At 49.7% G+C, this 24,536-nt stretch overlaps 1 protein-coding gene across 3 annotated transcripts in view; it reads left to right on the top strand.

Moving 5' to 3' along the window:
* Positions 1 to 24,536, top strand: part of DACH2 (dachshund family transcription factor 2) — a 446,534-nt gene that overhangs the window by 157,978 nt on the left and 264,020 nt on the right. The window lies entirely within an intron of this gene.

The following is a 24,536-nucleotide window of genomic DNA, read 5'->3' as shown; positions in this document are numbered from 1 at the left end:
ATAAAAACCAATGAGTGTGCATGAGATTTCTGACATTTGTATAACTTTTGCTGATACTGTAAAACACAACTTTTAATTTGCATTAAAAAAAACGCAGCAAAAATTTAACGTGTGAACATGGTCTAATACTCCAGAACTGCACTCACTATTCTGCTGGTGCAGTCACTGTGTACATACATTACATTACTGATGCTGAGTTACATCCTGTATTATACCCCAGAGCTGCACTCATTATTCTGCTTGTGCAGTCACTGTGTACATACATTACATTACTGATCCTGAGTTACATCCTGTATTATACTCCAGAGCTGCACTCACTATTCTGCTGGTGCAGTCACTGTGTACATACATTACATTACTGATCCTGAGTTACATCCTGTATTATACCTCAGAGCTGCACTCACTATTCTGCTGGTGCAGTCACTGTGTACATACATTACATTACTGATCCTGAGTTACATCCTGTATTATACCCCAGAGCTGCACTCACTATTCTGCTGGTGCAATCACTGTGTACATACATTACATTACTGATCCTGAGTTACATCCTGTATTATACCCCAGAGCTGCACTCATTATTCTGCTGGTGCAGTCACTGTGTACATACATTACATTACTGATCCTGAGTTACATCCTGTATTATACCCCAGAGCTGCACTCACTATTCTGCTGGTGCAGTCACTGTGTACATACATTACATTACTGATGCTGAGTTACATCCTGTATTATACCCCAGAGCTGCACTCATTATTCTGCTGGTGCAGTCACTGTGTACATACATTACATTACTGATCCTGAGTTACATCCTGTATTATACCCCAGAGCTGCACTCACTATTCTGCTGGTGCAGTCACTGTGTACATACATTACATTACTGATCCTGAGTTACATCCTGTATTATTCTCCAGAGCTGCACTCACTATTCTGCTGGTGCAGTCACGGTGTACATACATTACATTACTGATCCTGAGTTACATCCTGTATTATTCTCCAGAGCTGCACTCACTATTCTGCTGGTGCAGTCACGGTGTACATACATTACTGATCCTGAGTTACCTCCTGTATTATACTCCAGAGCTGCACTCACTATTCTGCTGGTGCAGTCACTGTGTACATAGATTACATTACTGATCCTGAGTTACATCCTGTATTATACTCCAGAGCTGCACTCACTGTTCTGCTGGTGCAATCACTGTGTACATACATTACATTACTGATCCGAAGTTACATCCTGTATTATACTCCAGAGCTGCACTCGCTATTCTGCTGGTGCAGTCACTGTGTACATACATTACATTACTGATCCTGAGTTACATCCTGTATTATACTCCAGAGCTGCACTCACTATAATGCTGGTGCAGTCACTGTGTACATACATTACATTACTGATCCTGAGTTACATCCTGTATTATACTCCAGAGCTGCACTCACTATAATGCTGGTGCAGTCACTGTGTACATACATTACATTACTGATCCTGAGTTACATCCTGTATTATACTCCAGAGCTGCACTCACTATTCTTTCTGCTGGTGCAGTCACTGTGTACATACATTACTGTTATGTTTGCTAATGACAGGTGTTATGAAGGCAATCCAGAGACACAGTGTGCTAGCGATCAGAGCGCACACAGTGATCTGACAAATACCCAAAAATACAAGAACGAGCTCTGAGACGTGGAAACTCTGTAGACTGCACACCTGATCCTATCCTAAACACAACTAAAAGCGGCTGTGGATTGCGCCTAACAACTACCTAGGCAACTCGGCACAGCCTAAGAAACTAGCTAGCCTGAAGATAGAAAAATAGGCCTGACTTGCCCCAGAGAAATTCCCCAAAAGAAAAGGCAGCCCCCCACATACAGTGGGGCAAAAAAGTATTTAGTCAGTCAGCAATAGTGCAAGTTCCACCACTTAAAAAGATGAGAGGCGTCTGTAATTTACATCATAGGTAGACCTCAACTATGGGAGACTAACTGAGAAAAAAAAATCCAGAAAATCACATTGTCTGTTTTTTTAACATTTTATTTGCATTTTATGGTGGAAAATAAGTATTTGGTCAGAAACAAACAATCAAGATTTCTGGCTCTCACAGACCTGTAACTTCTTCTTTAAGAGTCTCCTCTTTCCTCCACTCATTACCTGTAGTAATGGCACCTGTTTAAACTTGTTATCAGTATAAAAAGACACCTGTGCACACCCTCAAACAGTCTGACTCCAAACTCCACTATGGTGAAGACCAAAGAGCTGTCAAAGGACACCAGATACAAAATTGTAGCCCTGCACCAGGCTGGGAAGACTGAATCTGCAATAGCCAACCAGCTTGGAGTGAAGAAATCAACAGTGGGAGCAATAATTAGAAAATGGAAGACATACAAGACCACTGATAATCTCCCTCGATCTGGGGCTCCACGCAAAATCCCACCCCGTGGGGTCAGAATGATCACAAGAACGGTGAGCAAAAATCCCAGAACCACGCGGGGGGACCTAGTGAATGAACTGCAGAGAGCTGGGACCAATGTAACAAGGCCTACCATAAGTAACACACTACGCCACCATGGACTCAGATCCTGCAGTGCCAGACGTGTCCCACTGCTTAAGCCAGTACATGTCCGGGCCCGTCTGAAGTTTGCTAGAGAGCATTTGGATGATCCAGAGGAGTTTTGGGAGAATGTCCTATGGTCTGATGAAACCAAACTGGAACTGTTTGGTAGAAACACAACTTGTCGTATTTGGAGGAAAAAGAATACTGAGTTGCATCCATCAAACACCATACCTACTGTAAAGCATGGTGGTGGAAACATCATGCTTTGGGGCTGTTTCTCTGCAAAGGTGCCAGGACGACTGATCCGGGTACATGAAAGAATGAATGGGGCCATGTATCGTGAGATTTTGAGTGCAAACCTCCTTCCATCAGCAGGGGCATTGAAGATGAAACGTGGCTGGGTCTTTCAACATGACAATGATCCAAAGCACACCGCCAGGGCAACGAAGGAGTGGCTTCATAAGAAGCATTTCAAGGTCCTGGAGTGGCCTAGCCAGTCTCCAGATCTCAACCCTATAGAAAACCTTTGGAGGGAGTTGAAAGTCCGTGTTGCCAATTGAAAAGCCAAAAACATCACTGCTCTAGAGGAGATCTGCATGGAGGAATGGGCCAACATACCAACAACAGTGTGTGGCAACCTTGTGAAGACTTACAGAAAACGTTTGACCTCTGTCATTGCCAACAAAGGATATATTACAAAGTATTGAGATGAAATTTTGTTTCTGACCAAATACTTATTTTCCACCATAATATGCAAATAAAATGTTAAAAAAACAGACAATGTGATTTTCTGGATTTTTTTTCTCAGTTTGTCTCCCTTAGTTGAGGTCTACCTATGATGTAAATTACAGACGCCTCTCATCTTTTTAAGTGGTGGAACTTGCACTATTGCTGACTGACTAAATACTTTTTTGCCCCACTGTATAATGACTGTGAGTAAGATGAAAAGACAAAACATAGGGATGAAATAGATTCAGCAAAGTGGGACCCGATATTCTAGGACAGAGCGAGGACAGTAAAACGAACTTTGCAGTCTACAAAAAACCCTAAAGCAAAACCACGCAAAGGGGGCAAAAAACCCCACCGTGCCGAACTAACGGCACGGCGGTACACCCTTTGCTTCTCAGAGCTTCCAGCAAAACAAAAGACAAGCTGGACAGAAAAAAAGCAACAAAATAGCAAAAGGCACTTAGCTATACAGAGCAGCAGGTCACAGGAACAATCAGGAGAAGCTCAGATCCAACACTGAAACATTGACAAGGAGCCAGGATAGCAGCATCAGGCGGAGTTAAGTAATGAAGCAGTTAACGAGCTCACCAGAACACCTGAGGGAGGAAGCACAGAAGCTGCAGTACCACTTGTGACCACAGGAGTGAATTCAGCCACAGAATTCACAACAGTACCCCCCCCTTGAGGAGGGGTCACCGAACCCTCACCAGAGCCCCCAGGCCGACCAGGATGAGCCGCATGAAAGGAACGAACAAGATCGGAAACATGAACATCAGAGGCAAAAACCCAGGAATTATCTTCCTGAGCATAACCCTTCCATTTAACCAGATACTGGAGTTTCCGTCTAGAAACACGAGAATCCAAAATCTTCTCCACAATATACTCCAATTCCCCCTCCACCAAAACCGGGGCAGGAGGCTCAACAGATGGAACCATAGTTGCCACGTATCTCCGCAACAACGACCTATGGAATACATTATGTATGGAAATGGAGTCTGGGAGGGTCAAACGAAAAGACACAGGATTGAGAACCTCAGAAATCCTATACGGACCAATAAAACGAGGTTTAAATTTAGGAGAGGAAACCTTCATAGGAATATGACGAGAAGATAACCAAACCAGATCCCCAACACGAAGTCGGGGACCCACATGGCGTCTGCGATTAGCGAAAAGTTGAGCTTTCTCCTGGGACAAGGTCAAATTGTCCACTACCTGAGTCCAGATCTGCTGCAACCTATCCACCACAGAATCCACACCAGGACAGTCCGAAGACTCAACCTGTCCTGAAGAGAAACGAGGATGGAACCCAGAATTGCAAAAAAAAGGAGAAACCAAGGTAGCCGAGCTGGCCCGATTATTAAGGGCGAACTCAGCCAACGGCAAAAATGACACCCAGTCATCCTGATCAGCAGAAACAAAACATCTCAGATATGTTTCCAAGGTCTGATTGGTTCGTTCGGTCTGGCCATTAGTCTGAGGATGGAAAGCCGAGGAAAAGGATAGGTCAATGCCCATCCTACCACAAAAGGCTCGCCAAAACCTTGAAACAAACTGGGGACCTCTGTCAGAAACAATATTCTCAGGAATGCCATGCAACCGAACCACATGCTGAAAGAACAAAGGCACCAAATCAGAGGAGGAAGGCAATTTAGCCAAGGGCACCAGATGGACCATTTTAGAAAAGCGATCACAGACCACCCAAATGACTGACATCTTTTGAGAAACGGGAAGGTCAGAAATGAAATCCATCGAAATATGTGTCCAAGGCCTCTTTGGGAACAGCAGGGCTTAGCCCTAGCACAAATCCCACAGGACTGCACAAAAGTACGTACATCCCGTGACAGAGATGGCCACCAGAAGGATCTAGCCACTAACTCTCTGGTACCAAAGATTCCAGGATGACCAGCCAGCACCGAACAATGAAGTTCAGAGATAACTTTACTAGTCCACCTATCAGGGACGAACAGTTTCTCTGCTGGACAACGATCAGGTTTATTCGCCTGAAATTTTTGCAACACTCTCCGCAAATCAGGGGAGATGGCAGACACAATGGAGTACTGTGTCCAGTTTTGGGCACCGGTGCTCAGGAAGGATATAATGGAACTAGAGAGAGTACAAAGGAGGGCAACAAAATTAATAAAGGGGATGGGAGAACTACAATACCCAGATAGATTAGCGAAATTAGGATTATTTAGTCTAGAAAAAAGACGACTGAGGGGCGATCTAATAACCATGTATAAGTATATAAGGGGACAATACAAATATCTCGCTGAGGATCTGTTTATACCAAGGAAGGTGACGGGCACAAGGGGGCATTCTTTGCGTCTGGAGGAGAGAAGGTTTTTCCACCAACATAGAAGAGGATTCTTTACTGTTAGGGCAGTGAGAATCTGGAATTGCTTGCCTGAGGAGGTGGTGATGTGTTACTATGTTACAATGACTCCTTACTTGAGGATCCCCGCTGGCTCAGATAAACCCGGAGAGTCGGGCACAAAACTCCTAGACAGAGCATCCGCCTTCACATTTTTAGAGCCCGGAAGGTACGAAATCACAAAGTCGAAGCGGGCAAAAAATAACGACCAACGGGCCTGTCTAGGATTCAACCGCTTAGCAGACTCAAGATAAGTCAAGTTCTTATGATCAGTCAATACCACCACGCGATGCTTAGCTCCTTCAAGCCAATGACGCCACTCCTCGAATGCCCACTTCATGGCCAGCAACTCTCGATTGCCCACATCATAATTACGCTCAGCGGGCGAAAACTTCCTGGAAAAGAAAGCACATGGTTTCATCACTGAGCAATCAGAACCTCTCTGTGACAAAACCGCCCCTGCTCCAATCTCAGAAGCATCAACCTCGACCTGGAATGGAAGAGAAACATCTGGCTGACACAACACAGGGGCAGAACAAAAACGACGCTTCAACTCCTGAAAAGCTTCCACAGCAGCAGAAGACCAATTAACCAAATCAGCACCCTTCTTGGTCAAATCGGTCAATGGTTTGGCAATGCTAGAAAAATTACAGATGAAGCGACGATAAAAATTAGCAAAGCCCAGGAACTTTTGCAGACTTTTCAGAGATGTCGGCTGAGTCCAATCATGGATGGCTTGGACCTTAACAAGATCCATCTCGATAGTAGAAGGGGTAAAGATGAACCCCAAAAATGAAACTTTCTGCACACCGAAGAGACACTTTGATCCCTTCACAAACAAAGAGTTAGCACGCAGGACCTGAAAAACCATTCTGACCTGCTTCACATGAGACTCCCAATCATCTGAGAAGATCAAAATGTCATCCAAGTAAACAATCAGGAATTTATCCAGATACTCACGGAAGATGTCATGCATAAAAGACTGAAACACAGATGGAGCATTGGCAAGTCCGAACGGCATCACCAGATACTCAAAATGACCCTCGGGCGTATTGAATGCAGTTTTCCATTCATCTCCTTGCCTGATTCTCACCAGATTATACGCACCACGAAGATCTATCTTAGTGAACCAACTAGCCCCCTTAATCCGAGCAAACAAGTCAGATAACAATGGCAAGGGATACTGAAATTTAACAGTGATCTTATTAAGAAGGCGGTAATCAATACACGGTCTCAGCGAACCATCCTTCTTGGCTACAAAGAAGAACCCTGCTCCCAGTGGTGATGACGATGGGCGAATATGTCCCTTCACCAGGGATTCCTTCACATAACTGCGCATAGCGGCGTGTTCGGGCACGGATAAATTAAATAATCGACCTTTAGGGAATTTACTACCAGGAATCAAATTGATAGCACAATCACAATCCCTATGCGGAGGTAGGGCATCGGACTTGGGCTCTTCAAATACATCCTGATAATCAGACAAGAACTCTGGGACCTCAGAAGGGGTGGATGACGAAATTGACAAAAATGGAACATCACCATGTACTCCCTGACAACCCCAGCTGGATACCGACATGGAATTCCAATCCAATACTGGATTATGGGTTTGTAGCCATGGCAACCCCAACACGGCCACATCATGCAGATTATGCAACACCAGAAAGCGAATAACTTCCCGATGTGCAGGAGCCATGCACATGGTCAGCTGGGTCCAGTATTGAGGTTTATTCTTGGCCAAAGGTGTAGCATCAATTCCTCTCAATGGAATAGGACACCGCAAAGGCTCCAAGAAAAACCCACAACGTTTAGCATAATCCAAATCCATCAGATTCAGGGCTGCGCCCGAATCCATAAACGCCATGACAGAAAACGACGACAAAGAGCATATCAAGGTAATGGACAGAAGGAATTTGGACTGTACAGTACCAATGACGGCAGACCTAGCGGACCGCTTAGTGCGCTTAGGACAATCAGAAATAGCATGAGTGGAATCACCACAGTAGAAACACAGACCATTCAGACGTCTGTATTCCTGCCGTTCAACTCTAGTCATAGTCCTATCGCACTGCATAGGCTCAGGTTTAACCTCAGGCAATACCGCCAAATGGTGCACAGATTTACGCTCGCGCAAGCGTCGACCGATCTGAATGGCCAAAGACAAAGACTCATTAAAACCAGCAGGCATAGGAAATCCCACCATGACATCCTTAAGAGCCTCAGAGAGACCCTTTCTGAACAAAGCTGCCAGCGCAGATTCATTCCACTGAGTGAGTACTGACCATTTCCTAAATTTCTGACAATATACTTCTATATCATCCTGACCCTGGCACAAAGCCAGCAAATTTTTCTCAGCCTGATCCACTGAATTAGGCTCATCGTACAGCAATCCGAGCGCCAGGAAAAACGCATCGACACTACTCAATGCAGGGTCTCCTGGCGCAAGAGAAAATGCCCAGTCTTGCGGATCGCCGCGCAAAAAAGAAATAATAATCAAAACCTGTTGAATAGGATTACCAGAAGAATGAGGTTTCAAGGCCAGAAATAGCTTACAATTATTTTTGAAACTTAGAAACTTAGTTCTATCTCCAAAAAACAAATCAGGAATAGGAATTCTTGGTTCTAACATAGATTTCTGATCAATAGTATCTTGAATTTTTTGTACATTTATAACGAGATTATCCATTGAAGAGCACAGACCCTGAATATCCATGTCCACACCTGTGTCCAGAATCACCCAAATGTCTAGGGGAAAAAAAAAAAAGTGAACACAGAGCAGAAAAAAAAAAAAAAAAATGATGTCAGAACTTTTTCTTTCCCTCTATTGAGAATCATTAGTTAGGCTCCTTGTACTGTTATGTTTGCTAATGACAGGTGTTATGAAGGCAATCCAGAGACACAGTGTGCTAGCGATCAGAGCGCACACAGTGATCTGACAAATACCCAAAAATACAAGAACGAGCTCTGAGACGTGGAAACTCTGTAGACTGCACACCTGATCCTATCCTAAACACAACTGAAAGCGGCTGTGGATTGCGCCTAACAACTACCTAGTCAACTCGGCACAGCCTAAGAAACTAGCTAGCCTGAAGATAGAAAAATAGGCCTGACTTGCCCCAGAGAAATTCCCCAAAGGAAAAGGCAGCCCCCCACATATAATGACTGTGAGTAAGATGAAAAGACAAAACGTAGGGATGAAATAGATTCAGCAAAGTGGGACCCGATATTCTAGGACAGAGCGAGGACAGTAAAGCGAACTTTGCAGTCTACAAAAAACCCTAAAGCAAAACCACGCAAAGGGGGCAAAAAAACCCCACCGTGCCGAACTAACGGCACGGCGGTACACCCTTTGCGTCTCAGAGCTTCCAGCAAAACAAAAGACAAGCTGGACAGAAAAAAAGCAACAAAATAGCAAAAAAGCACTTAGCTATACAGAGCAGCAGGTCACAGGAACAATCAGGAGAAGCTCAGATCCAACACTGAAACATAGACAAGGAGCCAGGATAGCAGCATCAGGCGGAGTTAAGTAATGAAGCAGTTAACGAGCTCACCAGAACACCTGAGGGAGGAAGCTCAGAAGCTGCAGTACCACTTGTGACCACAGGAGTGAATTCAGCCACAGAATTCACAACACATTACATTACTGATCCTGAGTTACATCCTGTATTATACCCCAGAGCTGCACTCACTATTCTGCTGGTACAGTCACTGTGTACATACATTACATTACTGATCCTGAGTTACATCCTGTATTATACTCCAGAGCTGCACTCACTATAATGCTGGTGCAGTCACTGTGTACATACATTACATTACTGATGCTGAGTTACATCCTGTATTATACCCCAGAGCTGCACTCGCTATTCTGCTGGTGCAGTCACTGTGTACATACATTACATTACTGATCCTGAGTTACATCCTGTATTATACCCCAGAGCTGCACTCACTATTCAGCTGGTACAGTCACTGTGTACATACATTACATTACTGATCCTGAGTTACATCCTGTATTATAACCAAGAGCTGCACTCACTATTCTGCTGGTGCAGTCACTGTGTACATACATTACATTACTGATCCTGAGTTACATCCTGTATTATACCCCACAGCTGCACTCACTATTCTGCTGGTGCAGTCACTGTGTACATACATTACATTACTGATCCTGAGTTACATCCTGTATTATACTCCAGGGCTGTACTCACTATACTGCTGGTGCAGTCACTGTGTACATACATTACAGTACTGATCCTGAGTTACATTCTGTATTATACTCCAGGGCTGTACTCACTATACTGCTGGTGCAGTCACTGTGTACATACAGGATGTAACTCAGGATCAGTAATGTAATGTATTATACTCCAGAGCTGCACTCACTATTCTGCTGGTGCAGTCACTGTGTACATAGATTACATTACTGATCCTGAGTTACATCCTGTATTATACTCCAGAGCTGCACTCACTATTCTGCTGGTGCAGTCACTGTGTACATAGATTACATTACTGATCCTGAGTTACATCCTGTATTATACCCCAGAGCTGCATTCACTATTCTGCTGGTGCAGTCACTGTGTACATAGATTACATTACTGATCCTGAGTTACATCCTGTATTATACCCCAGAGCTGCACTCACTATTCTGCTGGTGCAGTCACTGTGTACGTACATTACATTACTGATCCTGAGTTACATCCTGTATTATACTCCAGGGCTGCACTCACTATTCTGCTGGTGCAGTCACTGTGTACATACATTACATTACTGATCCTGAGTTACATCCTGTGTTCTACCCCAGAGCTGCACTCACTATTCTGCTGGTGCAGTCACTGTGTACATACATTACATTACTGATCCTGAGTTACATCCTGTATTATACTCCAGAGCTGCACTCACTATTCTGCTGTAGCTGAGATTTGTATGAAGATAACATAGTTTTGGAGAACACTCCTGGAACGCTTAGCTTTTTTCTACCTGAGATATTACCTCCTGGTTTTCTCTCCCCTCCCCCACCCGTCCTGTTTGTCCATTTCACACTGGAGATTTTTGCTGACAGGTAACCACCGTGTCCTGATCCTTGCGGGATCCTCGCAGCCCAGAAACCTTTAGATGTGACATTTCCTCTGATGTGTACATGTAATAATATTAAATTAATGAGTGTCAGAGCCGCTGCCAAACTTCAGCCGTCCGGTTGGTGCCACCACAGAAGTGAATCTCGCCATTTCCCCCCTGTGGTGCTGGGATCACGAGGAACCTGCGCATTTTCACGGTGATAGATGACGCATCCTACGGCGCATTACATCCCATCTGCTCTGTCCCCAAAACAACACACGATATGTGACGGTCGTCTAAACATCCGCAGATCCGCAGAATCCAGCATCGCTCCCCCTACATCTCTATAATTTATGCTTCAGCGACTGCTCCCTCTCCGGGGGAAATAACAAATTATCACATCTAAATAACACAGAAGATTCTTTTTCCTTTTTTCCTCTGCGCGTTTGACGTGTAATATGTGACTGACGGCGCTGACCCCGATCTGTCGTCCACTAATTGTCTCCGAGACGCACAGAATGCAAGAAATCTCTGAATATTGGAAACCACAAGTGACATTGTTACATTTGATCTTATTTCATGGGCAGTGAGATACAATTGTATCCGGTGTACGTAACACTCTGTGCGCTGAACAGCCAGGATCCAGAATGATACATCGTAACTAGTGTTGAGCGATACCTTCCGATATCGGAAAGTATCGGTATCGGTTTGGATCGGCCGATATTCAAAAAATATCGGATATCGCCGATACCGATACCCGATCCCAATGCAAGTCAATGGGACCAAAATATCGGAATTAAAATAAACCCTTTCTTTCCTTGTAGGTTCATTCTACATGAAGGAAAACAACTAAGAATAATGCCGGATGTATTTGGGGAGGTGGCGGAGACATTAAAGTCATAGAGGTTTATCCCAATCAAATAGAATAGCATGTTTTTTGTTTTTTTTTAAGACGTTCGGAGTGACAAAGATATTGACTATGTAAATTTTTTTTTTATTTTGTCAGATATTGATGTTTCACTATTCCACGCCCTTCCCCTTCTTTTTTTTCTTTTTTTTTTTCTTTTCCCACACTTTCATCTTCATCATCATCAGCATCTTTGACATCAACTTCTTCACCTTATTCATCTTCTTCTTCATCTTCTACCTATTTTTTTTTTTTTATTACATTCTTCATATTCATTTTATTCAACTATTATTATTCTTCTTATTCTACATATTCTTTTTATTCCACTGTTATTATTCTTCCTATTCTACTTCTTCATCATATTCTCATTTGTGACAGGCATTCCCGTAGTTGTTATCTATAAAAGTTTGAAGATTACACCTTCCGTTCTGCCAGTCACAAAAGTTACATTTGTCCGCGTTCAGTTTGGCCTGCAGCATCAGGCTTTATCCAGGGGCACCACGAGGAGGAACGGACTCACCCCCATACACTGCTTAGTCTTCTTCTGCATATAATTTAGATAATATCTTTTGCTCTGATATTAAGTCTTATGCTTAATGTTCTTCTGCTCTTTGTTCTGCAGCCTCTTGTTCTTCTGCTTCTCGGTCTTCCATGTTGTCGTCTCCAGGGTCGTCGTCTCCAGTGTCGTCATCTCCGCCGTCGTCGTCGTCGTCATCGGGGTGGTCTTCCGTGTCGTCGTCATCGTGGTGGTCTTCCGGGTCGTCGACGTTAGGGTCTTCAACTTGGAAATGTAGCAGAAGGTACAAGAAGGCTGAGAAAATGCCAAGAACCAGCTGATGGAACTGGAACTCGGATGGCTACCCGAAGGTTCAAGAGCCTATGGAACTACCGAGGACCAGCTGACGTTACTGGAACCCGGTTACTAAGCAGGAGGTACCCGTGCTAAAAAGCACTACCAAGGACCGCCTGACGTTGACGGAACTCGGATACCCAGAAGGAGGCACCTAAGCCAAAGGCTCTGCCCGGAACCAGCTGACGTTACTGGAACCAGGATGGGGAGCAGAAGGTACAAGAGCAAAAGACACTGCCGAGAACCAGCTGACGGTACTGGAACCCGGATGGGTAGCCGAAGGTCCAAGAGCCAATGGAACTACCGAGGACCAGCTGACGTTACTGGAACCCGGTTACTAAGCAGGAGGTACCCGTGCCTGAAAGCACTACCAAGGACCACCTGACGTTGGTGGAACTTGGATACCCAGAAGGAGGCACCTAAGCCAAAGGCTCTGCCCGGAACCAGCTGACGGTACTGGAACCAGGATGGGGAGCAGAAGGTACAAGAGCAAAAGACACTGCCGAGAACCAGCTGACGGTGCTGGAACCAGGTGGTGGACCCGAAGGCCCACAGGAGAGGAGAGAACAGCTAGGCCGCGAGGCAGCCGCAGTTACCGAACCCCAACAGTCCTACAGGGGGAGCTGGGCCTACTGGCACTACATAACCAGCCTTGACTACCAGTTCACGCAGCCCACATAGGAAGCTCCTAAACTGGAGGCACCCTGGAGTTGGCTAACTCGACCGCACCACGACGGGGCAAGCATAGGCGTCTCAGTGAAGTTGACACAACCCGGAAACAGCTGACGGTGCTGAAACCAGGCTTGGCACGAGGGAGTACCTGTGACAAGAACACTGCTGAGAACCAGCTGGCGGTGCTGGAACCCGGATGCGTTGCCCCAGTGTGCAAGAGCCAATGGCACGACCGAGGACCAGCTGACGGTGCTGGAACCCGGTTACTAAGCTGTAGGTGCCCGCGCTTAAAAGCACTACCAAGGACCGCCTGGCGTTGGCGGAACTCGGATACCCAGGAGGAGGCACCTAAGCCAAAGGCTCGGCCCGGAACCAGCTGACGGTGCTGGAACCAGGTGGTGGACCCGAAGGTCCACAGGAGAGGAGAGAACAGCTAGGCCGCGAGGCAGCCGCAGTTACCGAACCCCAACAGTCCTACAGGGGGAGCTGGGCCTACTGGCACTACAGAACCAGCCTTGACTACCAGTTCACGCAGCCCACATAGGAAGCTCCTAAACTGGAGGCACCCTGGAGTTGGCTAACCCGACCGCACCACGACGAGGCAAGCATAGGTGTCTCAGTGAGCTTGACACAACCCGGAAACAGCTGACGGTGCTGAAACCAGGCTTGGCACGAGGGAGTACCTGTGACAAAAACACTGCCGAGAACCAGCTGGCGGTGCTGGAACCCGGATGCGTTGCCCCAGTGTGCAAGAGCCAATGGCACGACCGAGGACCAGCTGACGGTGCTGGAACCCGGTTACTAAGCTGTAGGTGCCCGCGCTTAAAAGCACTACCAAGGACCGCCTGGCGTTGGCGGAACTCGGATACCCAGGAGGAGGCACCTAAGCCAAAGGCTCGGCCCGGAACCAGCTGACGGTGCTGGAACCAGGTGGTGGACCCCAAGGCCCACAGGAGAGGAGAGAACAGCTAGGCCGCGAGGCAGCCGCAGTTACCGAACCCCAACAGTCCTACAGGGGGAGCTGGGCCTACTGGCACTACAGAACCAGCCTTGACTACCAGTTCACGCAGCCCACATAGGAAGCTCCTAAACTGGAGGCACCCTGGAGTTGGCTAACCCGACCGCACCACGACGAGGCAAGCATAGGTGTCTCAGTGAGCTTGACACAACCCGGAAACAGCTGACGGTGCTGAAACCAGGCTTGGCACGAGGGAGTACCTGTGACAAAAACACTGCCGAGAACCAGCTGGCGGTGCTGGAACCCGGATGCGTTGCCCCAGTGTGCAAGAGCCAATGGCACGACCGAGGACCAGCTGACGGTGCTGGAACCCGGTTACTAAGCTGTAGGTGCCCGCGCTTAAAAGCACTACCAAGGACCGCCTGGCGTTGGCGGAACTCGGATACCCAGGAGGAGGCACCTAAGCCAAAGGCTCGGCCCGGAACCAGCTGACGGTGCTGGAACCAGGTGGTGGACCCCAAGGCCCACAGGAGAGGAGAGAACAGCTAGGCCGCGAGGCAGCCGCAGTTACCGAACCCCAACAGTCCTACAGGGGGAGCTGGGCCTACTGGCACTACAGAACCAGCCTTGACTACCAGTTCACGCAGCCCACATAGGAAGCTCCTAAACTGGAGGCACCCTGGAGTTGGCTAACCCGACCGCACCACGACGAGGCAAGCATAGGTGTCTCAGTGAGCTTGACACAACCCGGAAACAGCTGACGGTGCTGAAACCAGGCTTGGCACGAGGGAGTACCTGTGACAAAAACACTGCCGAGAACCAGCTGGCGGTGCTGGAACCCGGATGCGTTGCCCCAGTGTGCAAGAGCCAATGGCACGACCGAGGACCAGCTGACGGTGCTGGAACCCGGTTACTAAGCTGTAGGTGCCCGCGCTTAAAAGCACTACCAAGGACCGCCTGGCGTTGGCGGAACTCGGATACCCAGGAGGAGGCACCTAAGCCAAAGGCTCGGCCCGGAACCAGCTGACGGTGCTGGAACCAGGTGGTGGACCCCAAGGCCCACAGGAGAGGAGAGAACAGCTAGGCCGCGAGGCAGCCGCAGTTACCGAACCCCAACAGTCCTACAGGGGGAGCTGGGCCTACTGGCACTACAGAACCAGCCTTGACTACCAGTTCACGCAGCCCACATAGGAAGCTCCTAAACTGGAGGCACCCTGGAGTTGGCTAACCCGACCGCACCACGACGAGGCAAGCATAGGTGTCTCAGTGAGCTTGACACAACCCGGAAACAGCTGACGGTGCTGAAACCAGGCTTGGCACGAGGGAGTACCTGTGACAAAAACACTGCCGAGAACCAGCTGGCGGTGCTGGAACCCGGATGCGTTGCCCCAGTGTGCAAGAGCCAATGGCACGACCGAGGACCAGCTGACGGTGCTGGAACCCGGTTACTAAGCTGTAGGTGCCCGCGCTTAAAAGCACTACCAAGGACCGCCTGGCGTTGGCGGAACTCGGATACCCAGGAGGAGGCACCTAAGCCAAAGGCTCGGCCCGGAACCAGCTGACGGTGCTGGAACCAGGTGGTGGACCCGAAGGTCCACAGGAGAGGAGAGAACAGCTAGGCCGCGAGGCAGCCGCAGTTACCGAACCCCAACAGTCCTACAGGGGGAGCTGGGCCTACTGGCACTACAGAACCAGCCTTGACTACCAGTTCACGCAGCCCACATAGGAAGCTCCTAAACTGGAGGCACCCTGGAGTTGGCTAACCCGACCGCACCACGACGAGGCAAGCATAGGTGTCTCAGTGAGCTTGACACAACCCGGAAACAGCTGACGGTGCTGAAACCAGGCTTGGCACGAGGGAGTACCTGTGACAAAAACACTGCCGAGAACCAGCTGGCGGTGCTGGAACCCGGATGCGTTGCCCCAGTGTGCAAGAGCCAATGGCACGACCGAGGACCAGCTGACGGTGCTGGAACCCGGTTACTAAGCTGTAGGTGCCCGCGCTTAAAAGCACTACCAAGGACCGCCTGGCGTTGGCGGAACTCGGATACCCAGGAGGAGGCACCTAAGCCAAAGGCTCGGCCCGGAACCAGCTGACGGTGCTGGAACCAGGTGGTGGACCCCAAGGCCCACAGGAGAGGAGAGAACAGCTAGGCCGCGAGGCAGCCGCAGTTACCGAACCCCAACAGTCCTACAGGGGGAGCTGGGCCTACTGGCACTACAGAACCAGCCTTGACTACCAGTTCACGCAGCCCACATAGGAAGCTCCTAAACTGGAGGCACCCTGGAGTTGGCTAACCCGACCGCACCACGACGAGGCAAGCATAGGTGTCTCAGTGAGCTTGACACAACCCGGAAACAGCTGACGGTGCTGAAACCAGGCTTGGCACGAGGGAGTACCTGTGACAAAAACACTGCCGAGAACCAGCTGGCGGTGCTGGAACCCGGATGCGTTGCCCCAGTGTGCAAGAGCCAATGGCACGACCGAGGACCAGCTGACGGTGCTGGAACCCGGTTACTAAGCTGTAGGTGCCCGCGCTTAAAAGCACTACCAAGGACCGCCTGGCGTTGGCGGAACTCGGATACCCAGGAGGAGGCACCTAAGCCAAAGGCTCGGCCCGGAACCAGCTGACGGTGCTGGAACCAGGTGGTGGACCCCAAGGCCCACAGGAGAGGAGAGAACAGCTAGGCCGCGAGGCAGCCGCAGTTACCGAACCCCAACAGTCCTACAGGGGGAGCTGGGCCTACTGGCACTACAGAACCAGCCTTGACTACCAGTTCACGCAGCCCACATAGGAAGCTCCTAAACTGGAGGCACCCTGGAGTTGGCTAACCCGACCGCACCACGACGAGGCAAGCATAGGTGTCTCAGTGAGCTTGACACAACCCGGAAACAGCTGACGGTGCTGAAACCAGGCTTGGCACGAGGGAGTACCTGTGACAAAAACACTGCCGAGAACCAGCTGGCGGTGCTGGAACCCGGATGCGTTGCCCCAGTGTGCAAGAGCCAATGGCACGACCGAGGACCAGCTGACGGTGCTGGAACCCGGTTACTAAGCTGTAGGTGCCCGCGCTTAAAAGCACTACCAAGGACCGCCTGGCGTTGGCGGAACTCGGATACCCAGGAGGAGGCACCTAAGCCAAAGGCTCGGCCCGGAACCAGCTGACGGTGCTGGAACCAGGTGGTGGACCCCAAGGCCCACAGGAGAGGAGAGAACAGCTAGGCCGCGAGGCAGCCGCAGTTACCGAACCCCAACAGTCCTACAGGGGGAGCTGGGCCTACTGGCACTACAGAACCAGCCTTGACTACCAGTTCACGCAGCCCACATAGGAAGCTCCTAAACTGGAGGCACCCTGGAGTTGGCTAACTCGACCGCACCACGACGGGGCAAGCATAGGCGTCTCAGTGAAGTTGACACAACCCGGAAACAGCTGACGGTGCTGAAACCAGGCTTGGCACGAGGGAGTACCTGTGACAAGAACACTGCCGAGAACCAGCTGGCGGTGCTGGAACCCGGATGCGTTGCCTTGCCTATTAAAGATTGTCTTCCTAGAGCCCCAACTAGCGGTGTTGGAGCAAAGGGTAAGCAGGGGGAGATGAGTGTAGGCCGAAGCCTGCACTGGAGGCAGCTTTGTGTCTGCGTTGCGTTTGCAGGACACTTTGCCGGCTACACACTGGGGGAACAGCTGGCGTTGCTGAACCCCACTAACACAATGGCGTGTGTTTTTCTCTGTGCAGCTAGCACTTGCGGGCAAAAACTAGCGATGTTAGAGCCCGTGTTGAAGCAGGAGGAGGAGGAGAGGAGCAGAGTGTAGGCCGAAGCTTAGTTGAACCAATTTCAAAGGAAACCTTTAACCCCCCCCTCAGGTGTTACAAAGTACAAGAGACACACCTTGTGCAGTATTAATGCTGCACAAGTGAAAGGTTGCTCTATTAATTTGTCTACTTGCACACGCTGAATGAAAGACATACACAATTTACCCCATTCTACAGTCAAACTGTAGTGGATGCGTGACTTGGTTTTTTGATGAGACGCAGCACAGGTGTCCAAAATAACGCCTTGGTGCTTGGAGCAGCTTCCTGAGCGTTGTTATTTGCTGTACAGGAGTCTGCGCTCTTGTGTTATCCCTTGGCAATGCCCTGTTAGCGCTGCCCATCTTATGACATCATTTCATGTTGGCCGGTGCGGTTAACGATGGCCATAAATCCCAGACCCACAGTGTCTTTTCATAAAGCCACACTGCGGTGCTGGGATTCGTGGCCTTGAGCAGTAAATATTTTGGCCGCTCACACACGTCCTTACACCTGCTTCAGACTGGGCGGCCTCTGCTGATCCCTTCTTGCATGCCGCGGCCATGAGGCTGCACAGTCTGAAGAAGGCTGAAGGAGATGAGTTAAGACAGGCGAAGATATGCACTGCTCGTGCCCATCAATCACACCCTCGCAGTCAAAATAATTAAGACAACGAGGAGCATTTTATTCAGGCAGGGCGGACGAACAGGCGCAAGTAGCCAACCAATGATGTCAGAAGACGGGAAGCGCTACCAAGGGGGGTGCTGCGTATCATTAGAAAGGAAAGTCACACCTCAGGGACAGTGGAATGGTCTCAAAGAGACACATTTTGTACGTGTTGAGTTCCACGTGGGCAAGGAGAAAACATCAGCCACCTTGTACAAATGCAGCAGTACTGCTGTACAAGGTGGCTGTTATACATAGAAACACCTGGGGGTGGGGGCCAGGCTCCCTTCAATTTCAGTTCATGTGCCTGCGTGGCGTTTGCAGGTCACGTTGCAAGCTGCACAGCAGGGGAACAGCTGGCGGTGCTGAACCCCACTAACACATTGGCTGGTGTTTTTCTCTGTGCAGCTAGCATTTCCGGGCAAAAACTAGCGGTGTTTGAGCCCAGGGTCAGCAGGAGGAGGAGGAGAGGAGCAAAGTGTAGGCCGAAGCCTGCACTGGTGGCAGCTTTTGGTCGGTTGTGCCAGCGTGGCTTGTGCTGGACACGATGCCGGCTACACAGCGGGGGAACAGCTGGCGTTGCTGAACCCCACTAACACATTGGCTGGTGTTTTTCTCTGTGCAGCTAGCATTTCCGGGCAAAAACTAGCGGTGTTTGAGCCCAGGGTCAGCAGGAGGAGGAGGAGAGGAGCAAAGTGTAGGCCGAAGCCTGCACTGGTGGCAGCTTTTGGTCGGTTGTGCCAGCGTGGCTTGTGCTGGACACGATGCCGGCTACACAGCGGGGGAACAGCTGGCGTTGCTGAACCCCACTAACACATTGGCTGGTGTTTTTCTCTGTGCAGCTAGCATTTCCGGGCAAAAACTAGCGTTGTTACAGCCCAGGGTCAGCAGGAGGAGGAGAGGAGCAGAGTGTAGGCCGAAGCCTAGTTGAACCAATTTCAAAGGTTACCTTTAACCCCCCCTCAGGTGTTACAAAGAACAAGAGCCACTCCTTCTGCAGCATTAATGCTGCACAAGTAAAAGGTTGCTCTATTAATTTGTCTACTTGCACAAGCTGAATGCAACACGTAGACTATTTAGCCCATTATACTGTTTAACAGTAGTGGAGGCGTGACTTGTCTTTTTAAAGAAAAGCAGCACAGGTGTCGAAAACACCTTTTTGCATGGGCGCAGCTTCCTGAGCGTTGTTAGTTGCTGTACAGGAGTCTGCGCTCTTGTGATCCTTTGGCCATGCGCTGTGAGCGCTTCCTGTCTTATGACCTCATTTCATGTTGGCCGTTGCGGTTAGCGATGGACATGAATCCCAGACCCACAGTGTGTTTTTAAAAAATCACACTGCGGTGCTGGGATTCGTGCCCTGGTGCAGTAAATATGTTTGCCGCTCACACATGTCCTTACACCTGCTTCAGACTGGACGGCCTCATCTGATCCCTTATCGCATGCCGCGGCCATGAGGCCGCACAGTCAGAAGAAGGCGGAAGGAGGGGAGTGAAAACAGGGGAACATATGCACTGCTCGTGCCCATCAATCACACCCTCGCAGTCAAAATATATGAGACAACGGGGGGCGTTGTGTCGGGCAGGGGGGACGCACAGGCACAGCCAGCCAACCAATGATGTCAGGAGACGGGCAGCGCTAACAATGGGGGTGCTGCGTGTCATTAAAAAGGAAAGTCACACCTCAGGGACATTGTAATGGTCTGTAATGAGACACATTTTGTACTTGTTGAGTTCCACGTGTGCAAGGAGAAAAAGTCAGCCACCTTGTACAAATGCAGCAGTACTGCTGTACAAGGTGGCTGTTATACATAGAAACACCTGGGGGGGTGGGGGGCAGGCTCCCTTCAATTTCAGTTCATGTGCCTGCGTGGCGTTTGCAGGTCACGTTGCAAGCTACACAGCAGGGGAACAGCTGGCGTTGCTGAACCCCACTGACACATTGACTGGTGTTTTTCTCTGTGCAGATTGCATGTCCGGGCAAAAACTAGCGGTGTTAGAGCCCAGGGTCAGCAGGAGGAGGAGGAGAGGAGCAAAGTGTAGGCCGAAGCCTGCACTGGTGGCAGCTTTTGTTCTGTTGTGCCAGCGTGGCTTGTGCTGGACACGTTGCCGACTACACAGCAGGGGAACAGCTGGCGGTGCTGAACCCCACTAACACATTGGCTGGTGTTTTTCTCTGTGCAGCTAGCATTTCCGGGCAAAAACTAGCGGTGTTTGAGCCCAGGGTCAGCAGGAGGAGTAGAGGAGCAGAGTGTAGGCCGAAGCCTAGTTGAACCAATTTCAAAGGTTACCTTAAACCCCCCCCTCAGGTGTTGCAAGGTACAAGAGCCACACCTTGAACAGCATTAATGATGCACAAGTCAAAGGTTGCTCTATTTAATTTTGCTCCTTGCACACGCTGAATTAAACACGTACACTATTTAGCCCATTATACTGTCAAACAGTTGTGGAGGCGTGACTTGTCTTTTTAACGAGACGCAGCACAGGTGTCAAAATTTGCACCTAGGTACTGGGCGCAGATTCCTGAGCGTTGTTATTTGCTGTACAGGAGTCTGCGCTCTTGTGTTATCCCTTGGCAATACCCTGTTAGTGCAGGCCGTCTCATGACCTCATTTCATGTTGGCCGGTGCGGTTAACGATGGCCATAAATCCCAGACCCACAGTGGCTTTTCCTAAAGTCACACTGCGGTGCTGGGATTCGTGGCCTTGTGCAGTAAATATGTTCGCCGCTCACACATGTCCTTACACCTGCTTCAGACTGGGCGGCCTCAGCTGATCCCTTATCGCATGCCGCGGCCATGAGGCCGCACAGTCAGAAGAAGGCGGAAGGAGGGGAGTGAAAACAGGGGAACATATGCACTGCTCGTGCCCATCAATCACACCCTCGCAGTCAAAATATATGAGACAACGGGGGGCGTTGTGTCGGGCAGGGGGGACGCACAGGCACAGCCAGCCAACCAATGATGTCAGGAGACGGGCAGCGCTAACAATGGGGGTGCTGCGTGTCATTACAAAGGAAAGTCACACCTCAGGGACATTGTAATGGTCTCTAATGAGACACATTTTGTACGTGTTGAGTTCCACGTGGGCAAGGAGAAAAAGTCAGCCACCTCGTACAAATGCAGCAGTACTGCTGTACAAGGTGGCTGATATACATAGAAACACCTGTGGGTGGGGGGCAGGCTCCCTTCAATTTCAGTTCATGTGCCTGCGTGGCGTTTGCAGGTCACGTTGCAAGCTACACAGCAGGGGAACAGCTGGCGTTGCTGAACCCCACTAACACATTGGCTGGTGTTTTTCTCTGTGCAGCTAGCATGTCCGGGCAGAAACTGGCGTTGTTTGAGCCCAGGGTCAGCAGGAGGAGGAGAGGAGCAAAGTGTAGGCCGAAGCCTGCACTGGTGGCAGCTTTTGGTCGGTTGTGCCAGCGTGGCTTGTGCTGGACACGATGCCGGCTACACAGCGGGGGAACAGCAGGCGGTGCTGAACCCCACTAACACATTGGCTGGTGTTTTTCTCTGTGCAGCTAGCATGTCCGGGCAGAAACTGGCGTTGTTTGAGCCCAGGGTCAGCAGGAGGAGGAGAGGAGCAAAGTGTAGGCCGAAGCCTGCACTGGTGGCAGCTTTTGGTCGGTTGTGCCAGCGTGGCTTGTGCTGGACACGTTGCCGACTACACAGCAGGGGAACAGCTGGCGGTGCTGAACCCCACTAACACATTGGCTGGTGTTTTTCTCTGTGCAGCTAGCATTTCCGGGCAAAAACTAGCGGTGTTTGAGCCCAGGGTCAGCAGGAGGAGTAGAGGAGCAGAGTGTAGGCCGAAGCCTAGTTGAACCAATTTCAAAGGTTACCTTTAACCCCCCCCTCAGGTGTTGCAAGGTACAAGAGCCACACCTTGTGCAGCATTAATGCTGCACAAGTAAAAGGTTGCTCTATTTGTTTTGCTCCTTGCACACGCTGACTAAAACACGTACACTATTTAGCCCATTATACTGTCAAACAGTTGTGGAGGCGTGACTTGTCTTTTTAACGAGACGCAGCACAGGTGTCAAAATTTGCACCTAGGTACTGGGCGCAGATTCCTGAGCGTTGTTATTTGCTGTACAGGAGTCTGCGCTATTGTGATCCCTTGGCCATGCGCTGTGAGCGCTTCCTGTCTTCTGACCTCATTTCATGTCGGCCGTTGCGGTTAGCGATGGACATGAATCCCAGACCCACAGTGTGTTTTTAAAAAATCACACTGCGGTGCTGGGATTCGTGCCCTGGTGCACTAAATATGTTTGCCGCTCACACATGTCCTTACACCTGCTTCAGACTGGGCGGCCTCATCTGATCCCTTATCGCCTGCCGCGGCCATGAGGACACCCAGTCTGAAGAAGGCGGAAGGAGATGAGTGAACACAGGCAAACATATGCACTGCACATGCCCATCAATCACACCCTCGCTGTCCAAAAAAATAAGACACCGAGGGCCGTTGTTTCGAGCAGGGGAGATGCACAGGCGCAGCCAGCTAACCAATGATGTCAAAAGACGGGCAGCGCTAACAAGGGTGGTGCTGCGTGTCATTACAAAGGAAAGTCACACCTCAGGGACATTGTAATGGTCTCTAATGAGACACATTTTGTACGTGTTGAGTTCCACGTGGGCAAGGAGAAAAAGTCAGCCACCTCGTACAAATGCAGCAGTACTGCTGTACAAGGTGGCTGATATACATAGAAACACCTGTGGGTGGGGGGCAGGCTCCCTTCAATTTCAGTTCATGTGCCTGCGTGGCGTTTGCAGGTCACGTTGCAAGCTACACAGCAGGGGAACAGCTGGCGTTGCTGAACCCCACTGACACATTGACTGGTGTTTTTCTCTGTGCAGATTGCATGTCCGGGCAAAAACTAGCGGTGTTAGAGCCCAGGGTCAGCAGGAGGAGGAGGAGAGGAGCAAAGTGTAGGCCCAAGCCTGCACTGGTGGCAGCTTTTGGTCGGTTGTGCCAGCGTGGCTTGTGCTGGACACGATGCCGGCTACACAGCGGGGGAACAGCAGGCGGTGCTGAACCCCACTAACACATTGGCTGGTGTTTTTCTCTGTGCAGCTAGCATGTCCGGGCAGAAACTGGCGTTGTTTGAGCCCAGGGTCAGCAGGAGGAGGAGAGGAGCAGAGTGTAGGCCGAAGCCTAGTTGAACCAATTTCAAAGGTTACCTTTAACCCCCCCCCTCAGGTGTTGCAAGGTACAAGAGCCACACCTTGTGCAGCATTAATGCTGCACAAGTAAAAGGTTGCTCTATTTGTTTTGCTCCTTGCACACGCTGACTAAAACACGTACACTATTTAGCCCATTATACTGTCAAACAGTTGTGGAGGCGTGACTTGTCTTTTTAACGAGACGCAGCACAGGTGTCAAAATTTGCAACTAGGTACTGGGCGCAGATTCCTGAGCGTTGTTATTTGCTGTACAGGAGTCTGCGCTATTGTGATCCCTTGGCCATGCGCTGTGAGCGCTTCCTGTCTTCTGACCTCATTTCATGTCGGCCGTTGCGGTTAGCGATGGACATGAATCCCAGACCCACAGTGTGTTTTTAAAAAATCACACTGCGGTGCTGGGATTCGTGCCCTGGTGCACTAAATATGTTTGCCGCTCACACATGTCCTTACACCTGCTTCAGACTGGGCGGCCTCATCTGATCCCTTATCGCCTGCCGCGGCCATGAGGACACCCAGTCTGAAGAAGGCGGAAGGAGATGAGTGAACACAGGCAAACATATGCACTGCACATGCCCATCAATCACACCCTCGCTGTCCAAAAAAATAAGACACCGAGGGCCGTTGTTTCGAGCAGGGGAGATGCACAGGCGCAGCCAGCTAACCAATGATGTCAAAAGACGGGCAGCGCTAACAAGGGTGGTGCTGCGTGTCATTACAAAGGAAAGTCACACCTCAGGGACATTGTAATGGTCTCTAATGAGACACATTTTGTACGTGTTGAGTTCCACGTGGGCAAGGAGAAAAAGTCAGCCACCT

This window comes from Ranitomeya imitator, chromosome 2 (assembly GCF_032444005.1).
Source record: "Ranitomeya imitator isolate aRanImi1 chromosome 2, aRanImi1.pri, whole genome shotgun sequence".
Classification (NCBI taxonomy): Eukaryota; Metazoa; Chordata; class Amphibia; order Anura; family Dendrobatidae; genus Ranitomeya; species Ranitomeya imitator.
The sequence above is the reverse complement of the archived record's forward strand: the minus strand, read 5'-3'. Positions and strand labels throughout refer to the sequence as shown.